General features: G+C 40.1%; 1 protein-coding gene across 3 annotated transcripts in view; it reads left to right on the plus strand.

Moving 5' to 3' along the window:
* LOC111963124 (zinc finger protein ZFP2) overlaps window positions 1-209 on the plus strand; it is a 19901-nt gene extending 19692 nt beyond the window's left edge. For all 3 annotated transcript variants that reach the window (XM_023986357.2, XM_023986359.2, XM_023986358.2), the window contains one exon: window positions 1-209. This exon is cut by the window's left edge. The gene's annotated coding sequence lies outside the window, so the exon portion shown is untranslated.
* Window positions 210-14775: the final 14566 nt, after the last annotated feature.

Consider the following 14775-nt stretch of genomic DNA (forward strand, 5'->3'; position numbering starts at 1 on the left):
CCCCCCATGGTCAAATGTCAACAAATATTGTTCAGTGCTTCTCATGTCTGGCTTGTCATTACTGGGATCTTGTTTTAAGTGATTTAACAAAAAAAATTGTTTAGTTACTGATACTGAATGTGTGTTTGGATGAACTGACAAACCATTGTTTTAATGTACTATAGCCTAGATGTAAATAAAAGATTCCCACGAAAGTGTACAACTCTTAACATCTCGTCTTTGATTTCAGTTAGATTTGTATTTATTAGATAGTTAAAGGTAGTGATATAAATCTGCCTTAGACCTAAATTCAATCAGTTCAACTAGTAGCATCACCTTGCTGTATGATTGGCTATGTGGGAGTTTCACCATGTTGCTTTAATCTTTTCAATCGCTTCAGATTTACACAGGTGCCAAGTAGGACAGGGTCAGTTAAGTATTGGTAACCTCCCTTGTCGTCAACGGGTTTTGAATATATTGTATTCCGTAGTGTAATTGGTGTGTGTAAATTGTTTTAGTCTGTACACTGACTTCAATGTATCTAGATTGTGTTGGACTACCAGAAATAGTTGTTTTGTTGCAGAGATCAGACTATCAGAAATAGCTGTTTCAACCCAGACGACATCTGAGAGGTTAAATATTTTCTTTATTTCAGTGAAAACAATTGAAGAGATTGAGTAGATTGCAATTGGTTAAAGTATTTTTATACAAATTGATAACACATGTTCACTTTTTAATAAAAAAAGTCATTTGTATTTTACTCAGTCACTACAGTGCGGCTTTACACCACTCCAGCCGACACTTGGCATTGCACATGGTGATTTTAGGATTGTGTGCGGCTGCTTGGCCATGGAAACCCATTTCATGAAGCTCCCGACAAACAGTTCTTGTGCTGACGTGGCTTCCAGAGGCAGTTTGGAACTCAGTAGTGAGTGTTGCAACAGAAGACAGACGATTTTACACGCTAGGCACTTCAGCGGTCCCGTTTTGTGAGCTGTGTGGCCTACCACTTAGTGGCTGGAGAAGTTGTTGCTCGTAGACGTTTCCACTTCAAAAATACATATGCAGTGTTTACTGTGAATGCAGTCTCCGCTAAAGAGGGAACATTGCCTTTTAAATTTCAATCACGCTGTAAAACTGAACTTCTGTGATGCAGATTGAATAGAACCCTACATTTAGCTCAATATGCAAACTATTGTTATTGAATACAGGCATAATTGGCCTTGCTCATCAATGCATCATGCTATACTGAACAAAAATATTACTGAACAAAAATATAAATGAAAGATTTTACTGAGATACAGTTCAGATGAGGAAATCAGTCAATTTAAATAAATAAGTTAGGCCCTAATCTATGGATTTCACATGACTGGGATTTATTTTCAATTTTTATTTAACCTTTATTTAACTAGGCAAGTCAGTTAGGAATGATGGCCTACACCGGCCAAACCCGGACGATACTGAGCAAATTGTGCGCTGCCCTATGGGACTCCCAATCACGTGAGGCACTCTGTTCACAATGTTGACATCAGCAAACCTCTCGCCCACACAATGCTATACATGTGGTCTGCGGTTGTGAGGCCGGTTGGACATACTACCAAGGTCTCTAAAACGACTTTGGAGGCGGCTTCTGGTCGAGAAATTAACATTCAATTATCTGGCAACAGCTCTGGTGGACATTCCTGCAGTCAGCATGCCAATTGCATGCTCCCTCAACTTGAGAGGGATTGTGTTGTGTGACAAAACTGCACATTTTAGTGTGGCCCTTTACTGTCCCCAGCACAAGGTGCACCTGTGTAATGATCATGCTGTTTAATCAGATTCTTGATATGCCACACCTGTCAGGTGTGTCATAAGGAGAAACGCACACTAACAGGGATGTAAACACATTTTAGGAAATACGCTTTTTGTGCATATGGAACATTTCTGGGATATTTTATTTCAGCTCATTACATGTTGCATTTATATTTTTGTTCAGTGTAGATAAACTAGCGCAAAAGTCATAAAGAAACAGGACCATGGCCGCCAGCCATGTCCATTGTTTATATTTAAGTGCCAGACCATCTTTTATTGGGGTGGGCTGGTACAAAAAAATAAATAGGGCCTATTTTACATTTATCTAATTAGTAGGCCTACCTTTCATAGTATTTCCCCTAATCTTGTGCAACGTGCATACCTCCTCTTTGTTGCTTCATTCTGTCCTTGCTCTCAACAGTTAAATTGAGCACGTTTCGTTTTTCTCATCTTCATCATAGCAATATTATACTACTACAATAATATGCAGACGGCGTTCACTTCTCTTCAGACAGATTTAATGGTTATGGGTTTGAATAAATAACTCCCTATAGACTATCGCCATCGCTCATTCTCTCTTATTTAAAACTCTCCGCGAGTTATTTTGGTTGCCGTTTTTAACATTCAGCAAAGAAGAGCAAGCTTGCTTCCCTCTTCCAATAGTCTATTAGGATAACTAATTCAAAAAAAAWTTTAACAAGCTATTCTTGTCCAATTTCTGCTGGGACTCCACATGTCACGGCAGTCGTAAGAAGTGGACCAAAGCGCAGCGTTGTGAGCGTACATATTCCTTTTATTAGAAATGACACCGACAAAACAAATAAACAATACACAACAACCGTGAAGCTTAAGGGCTATGTGCCACAAACAAAGTTAACTTCCCACACTGAAAGAAGGGAAAAGGGCTACCTAAGTATGGTTCCCAATCAGAGACAACGATAGACAGCTGTCCCTGATTGAGAACCATACCCGGCCAAAACATAGAAATACAAAATCATAGAAAACAAAAACATAGAATGCCCACCCCATATCACACCCTGACCAAACCAAATAGAGACATAAAAAGGCTCTCTAAGGTCAGGGCATGACACCACARGAGCTAAGGAGAGAGGCCATCAGAGAGCAGGTGCGTATTGTGCAAGAGTGAAGACAGGTTAAACGTTAGAAACTTATGCATATTTAACCCATCATTCATTAACTAAATATAGGCTAAACTGCATTGAATTTGTTACCTAAAGAGGTAGGCTAGGACATCTATATATACACTGAAAATGGGTTACCGTGAATTTGACAGTAGCTTACAGGCAGCTAGCTCAGTGGCAACTAAAATTCTGTATTTCATATTACAGTACACCTACAATAATTAGTGGCGATTTTAGCATGTAAACCCTGGTGGGGCAAACTCAAATATGATTTTTTTTGACGCATGCCAGCAAGGCCACAACACAATACAATAATTGCATTATAACGGTGACAAACGGTGCCCACAAACTGTTACACCTGGCTATAAGCGGAGCCTTGTCTGGCAGCGAAAAAGTAAATTCAGCCTAATTTAGTGCATTTATTATTATTTTTAAACATAGCTGATATGGCTGACTTGCCTAAATAAATGTGGTTTCTACTGACAATTGAGATGTACAAACTATGGCATTAGAGGCTATCTGTAATTTCTATTAAGACAATGAGCTAGCTAGGACAGATAATGTCAATATAACGATTTTCAGCACTTTTGAAATGTACAGTGACAGAATTCAGAATATGGGCAGTTCTTACAGTATTCTCCCTGTACACCAAGTCAGAACCCTGGGATAAATAGAGGCATATAAGCAGACAAAGAAAGTTCTTACAATATTCAATGATTACATTTCTCTGAAACAGGCTATAGGCTACATGTGCACCACCAAGTCAGAACAGTAGGCAAAATTAAGAGGGGTAAATAGACCAAATGACTAGGGTGAGGCACATGGGCTACTAACATCTTACTACACAACATACACTTAGTAATACTTTCTTAGCTACAGTATACATATCCCTGTTACAGGCTTGTTACATAATTTATGCAGCAGCATACAATACATTTCTGGACTTGTTGTGCTGTGTTCACTTGAACAGGAAGGTGGTGCGGCAGTCCTTCGTGGGCAAATTTCGTCATCAAAGTCTGGCATTCTCTTGATTTATGGTGCTTTCAAAAGAACTGGGAAACTCAAACAAAAAAAAAACAAGTTTGAATCATGACGTCAGTGATCTTCACGTCAGAGCTCTAGAAAGAGGCCAGAGTTCCCGACTTGGAATTACGAATTGGATGACAGTTTCCCAGTCAGAGCATTTTTTTTTTCCAGAGTTCCCAGTTGCCTTGAACTCACTGATGTCTGAGATTTCCCAATTCCGAGTTTACAGTTGTTTTCAACACGGCAGAAGTCATGCTGGATTGACAGCATGGCAAATGTATTCTACCTTTAATGGCCCACTGTGTTAAAAGTTTATCCTTTTAAGCTTGGAAAATAGACCTTTAAATCCAGACTTGGGACCACACAGCCACTCCACTGAATAGCAGGCTAGTTATTGCTTTGCAACACTTGCAGTTAGCCACTGATTCCTTCCAAACCACTCATTGTTGAATTTGCGATTTCCAACTTGTTGTGTAATGTTTATGTCCAATTGCCAATGAATACTGATACATTTATCTATAATTTCTCTTCATATGCCAAGGATTGAAAAGGATTTGCCAGTAGATTGTCAACTTGTTTCATGATGATGACTGCTAGCTTGCTAGCTAAGATTTAGAAATTATGATGTTGACAAGATCAGTCCAATCAAAGCTACGGTAGATATAACATGATTTGATGTCATTTTATCTGTTGCCAAGGACCTTGAGCCTTCTTGGATGGGCACTTCTAATGTAAATCTATGGCAGCACCCAAGGGGCTTGAATTTTTTAGCTCTATTCGTAGATTTTGCGGTGATATCATGAAAACTGATATGTGAATACATGTCACATATCAGTTTGCAAACAATGTAACAAAAATTCTAATGCAAAAATAACATGCAAAACAGGCAATAAATATTTTTGGGCCTTAACAGATGGGGCTCTGAAATCATTGAGGGGAGGGGTTTGTATTTCAAAGTATTTTACTGTAATTACAAGGGAATAGTGCAAGCAGGTTGGCTGCTAAATAAAGTGTTTACAAATTATAGCATATTAATGAATATTTGGTGTTTTATATCGCTTGCCCTTCTAGAGGCCTTAACGAAGGCTGGCARCGACTACAGGGCAAAACAGACTAAAAGGACATGGCAAAATGCTCAACTTTTATACATATGAGATGAGTAATGCAAGATATGTAAACATTATTAAGTGAACGAGATACCGTTGAATAGTATAGAAAACAGTATATACATATGAGATGAGTAATGCCATTTGTAAACATTAAGTGACTAAGATACCGTAGAATAGTATAGAATACAGAATATACATATGAGATGAGTAATGCCAGATATGTAAACATTAAGTGACTAAGATACCGTAGAATAGTATAGAATACAGAATATACATATGAGATGAGTAATGCCAGATATGTAAACATTTTTAAAGTGACTAGTGTTCCATTCCTTAAAGTGGCCAGCGATTTCTAGTCTATGCCTATCGGCAGCAGCCTCTAATGTGCTAGTGATTGCTGTTTAACAGTCTGATGGCCTTGAGATAGCTTCTATTTTTCAGTCTCTCGGTCCCWGCTTTGATGCACCTGTATCGGCCTCGCCTTCTGGATGATAGCGGGGTGAACAGGCAGTGGCTCGGGTGGTTGATGTCCTTGATGATCTTTTTGGCCTTCCTGTGACATCGGGTGCTGTAGGTGTCCTGGAGGGCGGGTAGTTTGCCCCCGGTAATGCGTTGGGCAGACCGCACCACCCTCTGGAGACCTTGCGATTGCGGGCGGTGCAGTTGCCATACCAGGCGGTGATACAGCCCGACAGGATGCTTTCAATTGTGCATCGGTAAAAGTTTGTGAGGGTTTTAGGTGACAAGACAAATTTCTTTAGCCTCCTGAGGTTGAAGAGGCTCTGTTGCGCCTTCACCACACTGTCTGTGTGGGTGGTCCATTTCAGTTTGCCAGTGATGTGTTCGCCAAGGATCTTGAAGCTTTCCACCTTCTCCACTATGGTTCCGTCGATGTAGATACAAGGGTGCACCCTCTGCTGTTTCCTGAAGTCCACGATCATCTCCTTCGTTTTTCTGACGTTGAGTGAGAGGTTGTTTTCAGAGACCACTATGATGACACGTCAAATGTGTTTGATGGATTGCAGGAAAAGAGCAGGAATAGGCTTTCATAGGCTACAGTCCAAGCTATGTCTTCCAATGGTGCGACTGCTGTCGGCATTCAAAAATTATCCAACTTGAATAAACGCTTGGAGGTAAGGATGACAGCAGTGGTGTAGTCTACGGCGATATGGTTATCACTTATTATTGGTATCTACATAGTACATTGATGTGAATCACACGGCTGCACTCTCATTTAGCTATTTGCGCCTTACGGATTGTGGTTGTTGTGGATGGCTGTTCACAAATCTAAATGTGTATCTGAACCCAAAAATGGTTGAATTCAAGAGGTTTAAGCTGCCTATCAATCATTGTTTTTAAAACCAGTGGACAGCCAGTGAAAAATATGCTCTTGCAACAGCTGCATAGTGCAGATCCCAGCCTATGGAATAAAAGTGGGGTTTTATTGCTCAATCTAATTCATGCTGATAAAAACAATACATCCACATCCATAATGGACACATGCTCAAACTCGCACACATTTGATAGACTTAAAGGGGCAATCTGTAGTTGCTACATCCATTTTTGGATTTATAAATTATATATATTAATGTAAAGATATAATTTAATCATATTATATGTAGTAGAAAGCGATGGGTTAGAAGAAGCCTACGTAACCAACCCATAAAGCAACATTTTACATCTATATATGCAGCTATATAAACTTTAATTTATACTGCAATAGATAGTCATTCGATTGGTAACATACATTTTTGTCTTCTAATGCCCCTTAAGGGGAAAGTAATCTCAAAGTAACTGAATGTAAACAGATTTGATTACTGAGCTTGGGTAATCCAAAAGTTACGTTACTGATTACAATTTTGGACAGGTAGCTAGTAACTGAAACGGATTACATTTAGAAAGTATCCTACCCAACCCTGTGCGTCAYACCCTCCGTACCGAGCCTCCGACCACATTTTCCGATCAAGCTAAATTGGCTTTAAAAGGGATGCTGCAACTACTAACAATCAATGGCCCCACTGATTGCGTCCGGGAATGGATTGTGTGAATGGTTTGTTTGAAGGTTGATACATGCATTTTGTGAGCTTTGATTACACTATTGTAACAAGTGTGAGGTCTCCTTATCTCTTTCCTTGAAAGGGCGAGCTGAGGAGAGGTGCAGAAAATGTCATTTGCAGCTGCACATTTAATTTGAACCAATGTCAGATGAAGAGCACTTTCAAAGAAGTCTTCGCAACAGCTTCTCAATCCGTATCTGAAACAGAGCCACTGGCCGCCCCAACCACCATTATTGTTATCGAGCTGAGGAGCGTCATGGTAAAAAAAAATTGCAGTACATTTTGCGCTCTTCTATTGTGCGTCCAATGAGGTCTGAGAGGGGGAAAACGGTGTTGTTGTAATATCGCAAGTGGACGCCATGAAGTTTCACCATGAAGGATTCTAGCTTTAAAAGGTCATTTCCGATTGAGCTGACATAGGAAGCGTTTACCGTAAATGCAGTCTCCACTAACGCAGGAACATTGCTTTTAATTTCTATCGCGCTGTAGCACAGCTGTTCAGCGTTACAGATTGAATCAACTTGTGCATAGGAGTGTTAAGTCAAAGCTGACCTGAGTGGTTTTAGATGTATGGGGAAGTGGAGGACAAGATGGCCCAGTCTGAAGACAACCTTTAGTGCAGAAAATATTTACCAGGTAGACTAATTTAAAAAGTAATAATAAAAATGAACACAATAAGAATAACACTGCTATATACAGGGTGCACCGGTAACGAGTCAGTGTGCGGGGGTACAGGTTAGTTGAGGTAATTTGTACATGTAGGTGGGGGTGAAGTGACTATGTATAGATAATAAACAGCGCGTAGCAGCAGTGTACAAAAAGGAAGGAGGGGTCAATGTAAATTGTCCGGTGGCGATTGTATTAATTGTACAGCAGTCTTATGGCTTGAGGGTAGAAGCTGTTGAGGAGCCTTTTGATCCTAGACTTGGCGCTCCGGTACCACTTGCCGTGCTGTAGCAGAGAAAACAGTCTATGACTTGGGTGACTGGAGTCTCTGACAATTTTATGGGTTTTCCTCTGACACCGCCTGTTGTATAGGTCCTAGATGGCAGGAAGCTTGGCCCCAGTGTACTGGGCCATTCGCACTACCCACTGTAGCACCTTAATGTCAGATGCCGAGCAATTGCCATACCAGGCGGTGATGCAACCGGTCAGGATGCTCTCGATGGTGCAGCTGTAGAACCTTTTGAGGATCTGGGGACCCATGCCAAATCTTTTCCGTCTCCTGAGGGGGATAAGGTTTTGTCGTGCTCTCTTCACAACTCTCTTGGTATGTTTGGACCATGATAGTTTGTTGGTGATGTGGACACCAAGGAACTTGAAACTCTCTACCCGCTCCACTTCAGCCCCGTCGATGTTAATGGGGGCCTGGTCGGCCTGCSTTTTCTTGTAGTCCACAATCAGCTCCTTTGTCTTGCTCACATTGAGGGAGAGGTTGTTGTCCTGGAACCACACTGCCAGTTCTCTGACCTCCTCCCTATAGACCATCTCATCGTTGTCGGTGATCAGGCCTACCACTGGACAGGACCAGGTAATGTGCCCCTAGCCCCTACAAATGTGTAATTATACAGTGTGATCTGAATGCAATGTCAAACTTGAATATAGCAAATGCAATTAACTTGCTTAAAATTACAGCATCAATGCCATAGTGAAATGAATGCAGCTGTAACAGTTGTCGTCGGTGGAAGAAGGTGAGGACCAAGGTGCAGCGTGGTAAGTGTTCATGATGTTTAATAATCATCAAAAAACAGAACACTGAATAACAAAATAACAAAGAAACAACCGAAAACAGTTCTGTCTGGTGCAGACACACAAAGACTGAAAATAACCACCCACAAAACCCAACAGAAAACAGKCTACCTAAATATGGTTCCCAATCAGGGACAACGATTGACAGCTGCCTCTGATTGAGAACCATATCAGGCCAAACACAGAAATAGAAAATCATAGAAAAACTAACATAGACAACCCACCCAACTCACGCCCTGACCATACTAAAACAAAAGACAAAACAAAGGAACTAAGGTCAGAACGTGACAGCAGCAAAATTTCAGATCTACGAAACTCTTGAGTAAAGGATGGTGCAGCATTTAACCACAACTTTTATTAAGATAAAACAAAAGGTCTAAAAACCATCAATGAAATATACAACTTCAAAGTTGAAAAACAAAAACAGATCAATTGACAAAAAGACAAACCACTGTGCCATTACACTAGCTTGGAGAACATTTACTCAACAAAAAAAATAAAAATGTTGCAAATCAGACTAGAGTATTACAGGAGTGAACTAAATGCTTACCTGTAGGACTATCAAAGATGAACGTGACCAGAGGAAAGAACATAAGGTGCACCAACTATAGACCGTTACGGTTAAAAAAATACATGTTAATATGCAAGTAATCTTTTTTTACAAATAAAATTCTAAGTTATAAACATTTAAGTCTTCTGAACGATATATATAATATATATATGATTATAACACACCACGACACACCACACACGACACACACACACACACGGTCAAAAGCTTTAGAACACCTACTCATTCAAGGGTTTTTCTTTATCTTTACTATTTCTACATTGTAGAATAATAGTGAAGACATCAAAACTATGAAATAACACATATGGAATCATGTAGTAACCAAAAGAAGTGTAAAAACAAATCAAAATAGATTTTATACTTGAGATTCTTCAAAATAGCCACCCTTTAACCTTGATGACAGCTTTGCACACTCTTGGCATTCTCTCAACCAGCTTCACCCGGGTTGCTTTTCCTTCACTCTGTGGTCCGACTCATCCAACCCATCTCAATTTGGTTGAGGTCGGGGGATTGTGGAGGCAAGATCATCTGATGCAGCACTCCATCACTCTCCTTCTTGGTAAAATAACCCTTACACAGCCTGGAGGTATGTTGGGTCATTGTCCTGTTGAAAAACAAAGATAGTCCTACTAAGCCCAAACCAGATGGGATGGCGTATCGCTGCAGAATGCTGTGATAGCAATGCTGGTTAAGTGTGCCTTGAATTCTAAATAAATCACACAGACAGTGTCACCAGCAAAGCACCCCCACACCATAACACTCCTCCTCCATGCTTTACGGTGGGAAATACACATGCAGAGATCATCCGTTCACCTACTCAGCATCTCACTCTGCATCTCAAGACACGGCGGTTGGAACCAAAAATCTCCAATTTGGACTCCAGACCAAAGGACATATTTCCAACGGTCTAATGTCCATTGCTCATGTTTCTTGGCCCAAGCAAGTCTACTATTCTTATTGATGTCCTTTAGTAGTGGTTTCTTTGCAGCAATTCGACCATGAAGGCCTGATTCACACAGTCTCCTCTTAACAGTTGGTGTTGAGATGTGTCTTGAACATTCAACTCTGTGAAGCATTTATTTGGGCTGCAATTTCTGATGCTGGTAACTCTAATAAACGTATCCTCTGCAGCAGAAGTAACTATGGGTCTTCAGTTCCTGTGGTGGTCCTCATGAGAGCCAGTTTCATCACAGCGCTTGATGGTTTTTGTAACTGCACTTGAAGAAACTTTCAAAGTTCTTGAACTGTTCCATATTGACTGACCTTCATGTCTTAAAGTAATGATGGACTGTCGTTCTCTTTGCTTATTTGAGCTGTTCTTGCCATAATATGGACTAGGTATTTTACCAAATAAGGCTATCTTCTGTATACCCCCATACCTTGTCACAACACAACTGATTGGCTCAAACACATTAAGAAGGAAAAACATTCCACAAATTAACTTTCAAGAAGGCACACTTGTTAATTGAAATGTATTCCAGGTGACTACCACATGAAGCTGGTTCAGAGAGTTCCAAGTGTGCAAAGCTGTCATGAAGGCAAAGGGTGGCTATTTGAAGAATCTCCAATATAACATATTTGTTTAACACTTTTTTGGTTACTACATGATTCAAAATCATCATAGTTTTGATGTCTTCATTATTCTACAATTTAGAAAATAGTCTAAATAAAGAAAAATCCTCGAATGAGTAGGTGTTCTAGAACTTTTGACCGGTAGTATGTATGCATGTATATAAACAACCGTTCAAAAGTTTGGGGTCACTTAGAAATGTCCTTGTTTTTGAAAGAAAAGCACATTTTTGGTCCATTAGAATAACATCAAATTGATCAGAAATACAGTGTAAACATTATTAATGTTTTAAATTACTATTATAGCTGGAAACAGCAGATTTCTTTAATGGAATATGCACATAGGTGTACAGAGGCCCATTATCAGCAACCATCACTCCTGTGTTCCAGTGGCACGTTGTGTTAGCTAATCCAAGTTTATCATTTAAAAAGCTAATTGATCATTAGAAAACCCTTTTGCAATTATGTTAACACAGCTGAAAACTGTTGTGCTGATTAAAGACGCATTAAAACTAGCCTTCTTTAGACTAGTTGAGTATCTGGAGCATCAGCATTTGTGGGTTCGATTACAGGCTCAAATGGCCAGAAACAAAGACCTTTCTTCTGAAACTCGTCAGTCTATTCTTGTTCTGAGAAATGAAGGCTATTCCATGCAAGAAATTGCCAAGAAACTGAAGATATCGTACAATGCTGTGTACTACTCCCATCACAGAACAGAGCAAACTTGCTCTAACCAGAGTAGAAAGAGGAGTGGGAGGCCCCAGTGCACAAAGAGGCGACTCCGGGATGCTGGCCTTCTAGGCAGAGTTCTCTTCAGTGTCTGTGTTCTTTTGCCCATTTTAATATTTTATTTTTATTGGCCAGTCTGAGATATGGCTTTTTCTTTGCAACTCTGCCTAGAAGGCCAGCATCCCGGAGTCGCCTCCTCACTGTTGACGTTGAGACTGGTGTTTTGGCGGTATTATTTAATGAAGCTGCCAGTTGAGGCTTGTGAGGCGTCTGTTTCTCAAACTAGACACTCTAATGTACTTGTACTCTTGCTCAGTTGTGCACAGGGGCCTCCCACTCTTTCTCATTCTGGTTAGAGCAAAGTTTGCGCTGTTCTGTGAAGGGAGTAGTACACAGTGTTGTACGAGATCTTCAGTTTCTTGACAATTTCTCACATGGAATTGCCTTCATTTCTCAGACCAAGACTAGACTAGACTGACGAGTTTCAGACGAAAGGTCTTTGTTTCTGGCCATTTTGAGCCAGTAGTACACAGTGTTGTACGAGATCTTCAGTTTCTTGACAATTTTCACATGGAATTGCCTTCATTTCTCAGACAAGACTAGACTAGACTGACGAGTTTCAGACGAAAGGTCTTTGTTCTGGCCATTTTGAGCCTGTAATCAAACCCACAAATGCTGATGCTCCAGATACTCAACTGGTTTAAGAAGGCCAGTTTTATTGTTCTTTTATCAGGACAACAGTTTTCAGCTGTGCTAACATAATTGCAAAAGCGTTTTCCTAATGATCAATTAGACTTTTAAAATGATACACTTGGATTAGCTAACACAACGTGCCATTGGAACACAGGAGTGATGGTTGCTAATAATGGGCCTCTGTACGCCTACGTACATATTCCATAAAAAATCATCCGTTCCCAGCTACAATACTCAATACTCATTTACAATACACAATACTCATGAATATGTATGAACTTTCCAATTTGTAAGTCGCTCTGGATAAGAGCGTCTGCTAAATGACGTAAATGTAAATGTAAATTTACAACATTAACAATGTCTACACTGTATTTCGGATCAATTTGATGTTATTTTTAATGGACATTTTTTTTTGCTTTTCTTTCAAAAACAAGGACATTTCTAAGTGACCCCAAACTTTTGAAAGGTTGTGTATATATATATATATATATATATAGTAGGTGTTCTAAAACTTTTGACCGTGAGTGAGTGTGTATGTATGTATGTATAGTGCCTTGCAAAAGTATTCATCCCCTTTGGCATTTTTCCTATTTTGTTGCATTACAACCTRTAATTTAAATAGATTTTTATTTGGATTTCATGTTATGGACAGACACAAAATAGTCCAAATTGGTGAAGTAAAAATTCAAAAAAATAAAACACAGAAAAGTGGTGCGTGCATATGTATTCACCCCCTTTGCTATGAAGCCCCTAAATAAGATCTGGTGTAACTAATTACCTTCAGAAGTCACACAATTTGTTAAATAAAGTCTACCTGTGTGCAATCTAAGTGTCACATGATCTGTCACATGATCTCAGTATATATACACCTGTTCTGAATGGCCCCAGAGTCTGCAACACCACTAAGCAAGGCACACCACCAAGCAAGCGCCACCATAAAGACCAGGGAGCTCTCCAAACAGGTCAGGGACAAAGTTGTGGATAAGTACAGATCAGGGTTGGGTTATTAAAAAAATACTTGAAACTTTGAACATCCCACTGAGCACCATTAAATCCAATATTAAAAAATGTAAAGAATATGGCACCACAACAAACCTGCCAGGAGAGGGCCGCCCACCAAAACTCACAGACCAGGCTAGGAGGGCATTAATCAGAGGCAATAAAGAGACCAAAGATTATCCTGAAGGAGCTGCAAAGCTCCACAGCAGAGATTGGAATATCTGTCCATAGGACCACTTTAAGCCGTACAGTCCACAGAGCTGGGCTTTACAGAAGAGTGGCCAGAAAAAAAGCCATTGCTTAAAGAAAAAAAGACACAAACATGTTTGGTGTTCGCCAAAAGGCATGTGGGAGACTCCCTAAACATATGGAAGAAGGTACTCTGGTCAGATGAGACAAAAATGTAGCTTTTTGTCCATCAAGGAAAACGCTATGTCTGGCGCAAACCCAACACCTCTCATCACCCCRAGAACATCCCCACAGTGAAGCATGGTGGTGACAGCATCATGCTGTGGGGATGTTTTTCTTCRGCAGGGACTGGGAAACTGGTTAGAATTGAAGGAATGTTGATAGCCCTAAATACAGGGAAATTCTTGAAGGAAACCTGTTTCAGTCTTCCAGAGATTTAAGACTGGGACGGAGGTTCACCTTCCAGCAGGACAATGACCCTAAGCATACTGCTGAAGCAACACTTGAGTGGTTTAAGGGGAAACATTTAAATGTCTTGGAATGGCCTAGTCAAAGCCCAGACCGCAATCCAATTGAGAATCTGTTGTATGACTTAAAGATTGCTGTACACAGTGAAACCCATCCAACTTGAAGGAGCTGGAGCAGTTTTGCCTTGAAGAATGGGCAAACRTCACAGTGGCTAGATGTGCCAAGCTTCTAGAGGCATACCCAGGAGACTTGCAGCTATAATTCCTGCAAAAGGTGGCCCTCCAAAGTATTGACTTTAGGGGGTGAATAGTTATACACGCTCAAGTTCTCTGTTTTTTTTTTATTATTTCTTGTTTGTTTCACACAAAAAAATATTTTGCATCTTCAAAGTGGTAGACATGTTGTGTAAATCAAACGATACAAACCCCCGAAAAATCTATTTTAATTCCAGGTTGTAAGGCAACAAAATAGGAAAAATGCCAAGGGGGGTGAATACTTCCGCAAGCCACTGTATGTATGTATGTATGTATGTATATAATGTAAAAAGGGTCTATATGTTTACAGCAGCCCTCTCCACAAATATTAGGCTACAGAAAATGTAAAACAAAAAATTGTTTCTAGCTCGGTTCGGTTGTCATTAAACTACAGCCCTCTCCCGTCCATCACTCCCACACTGAAACATCATCGGTGGGCTCAAACTC

This window comes from Salvelinus sp. IW2-2015, linkage group LG4q.2 (assembly GCF_002910315.2).
Source record: "Salvelinus sp. IW2-2015 linkage group LG4q.2, ASM291031v2, whole genome shotgun sequence".
Taxonomy (NCBI): Eukaryota; Metazoa; Chordata; class Actinopteri; order Salmoniformes; family Salmonidae; genus Salvelinus; species Salvelinus sp. IW2-2015.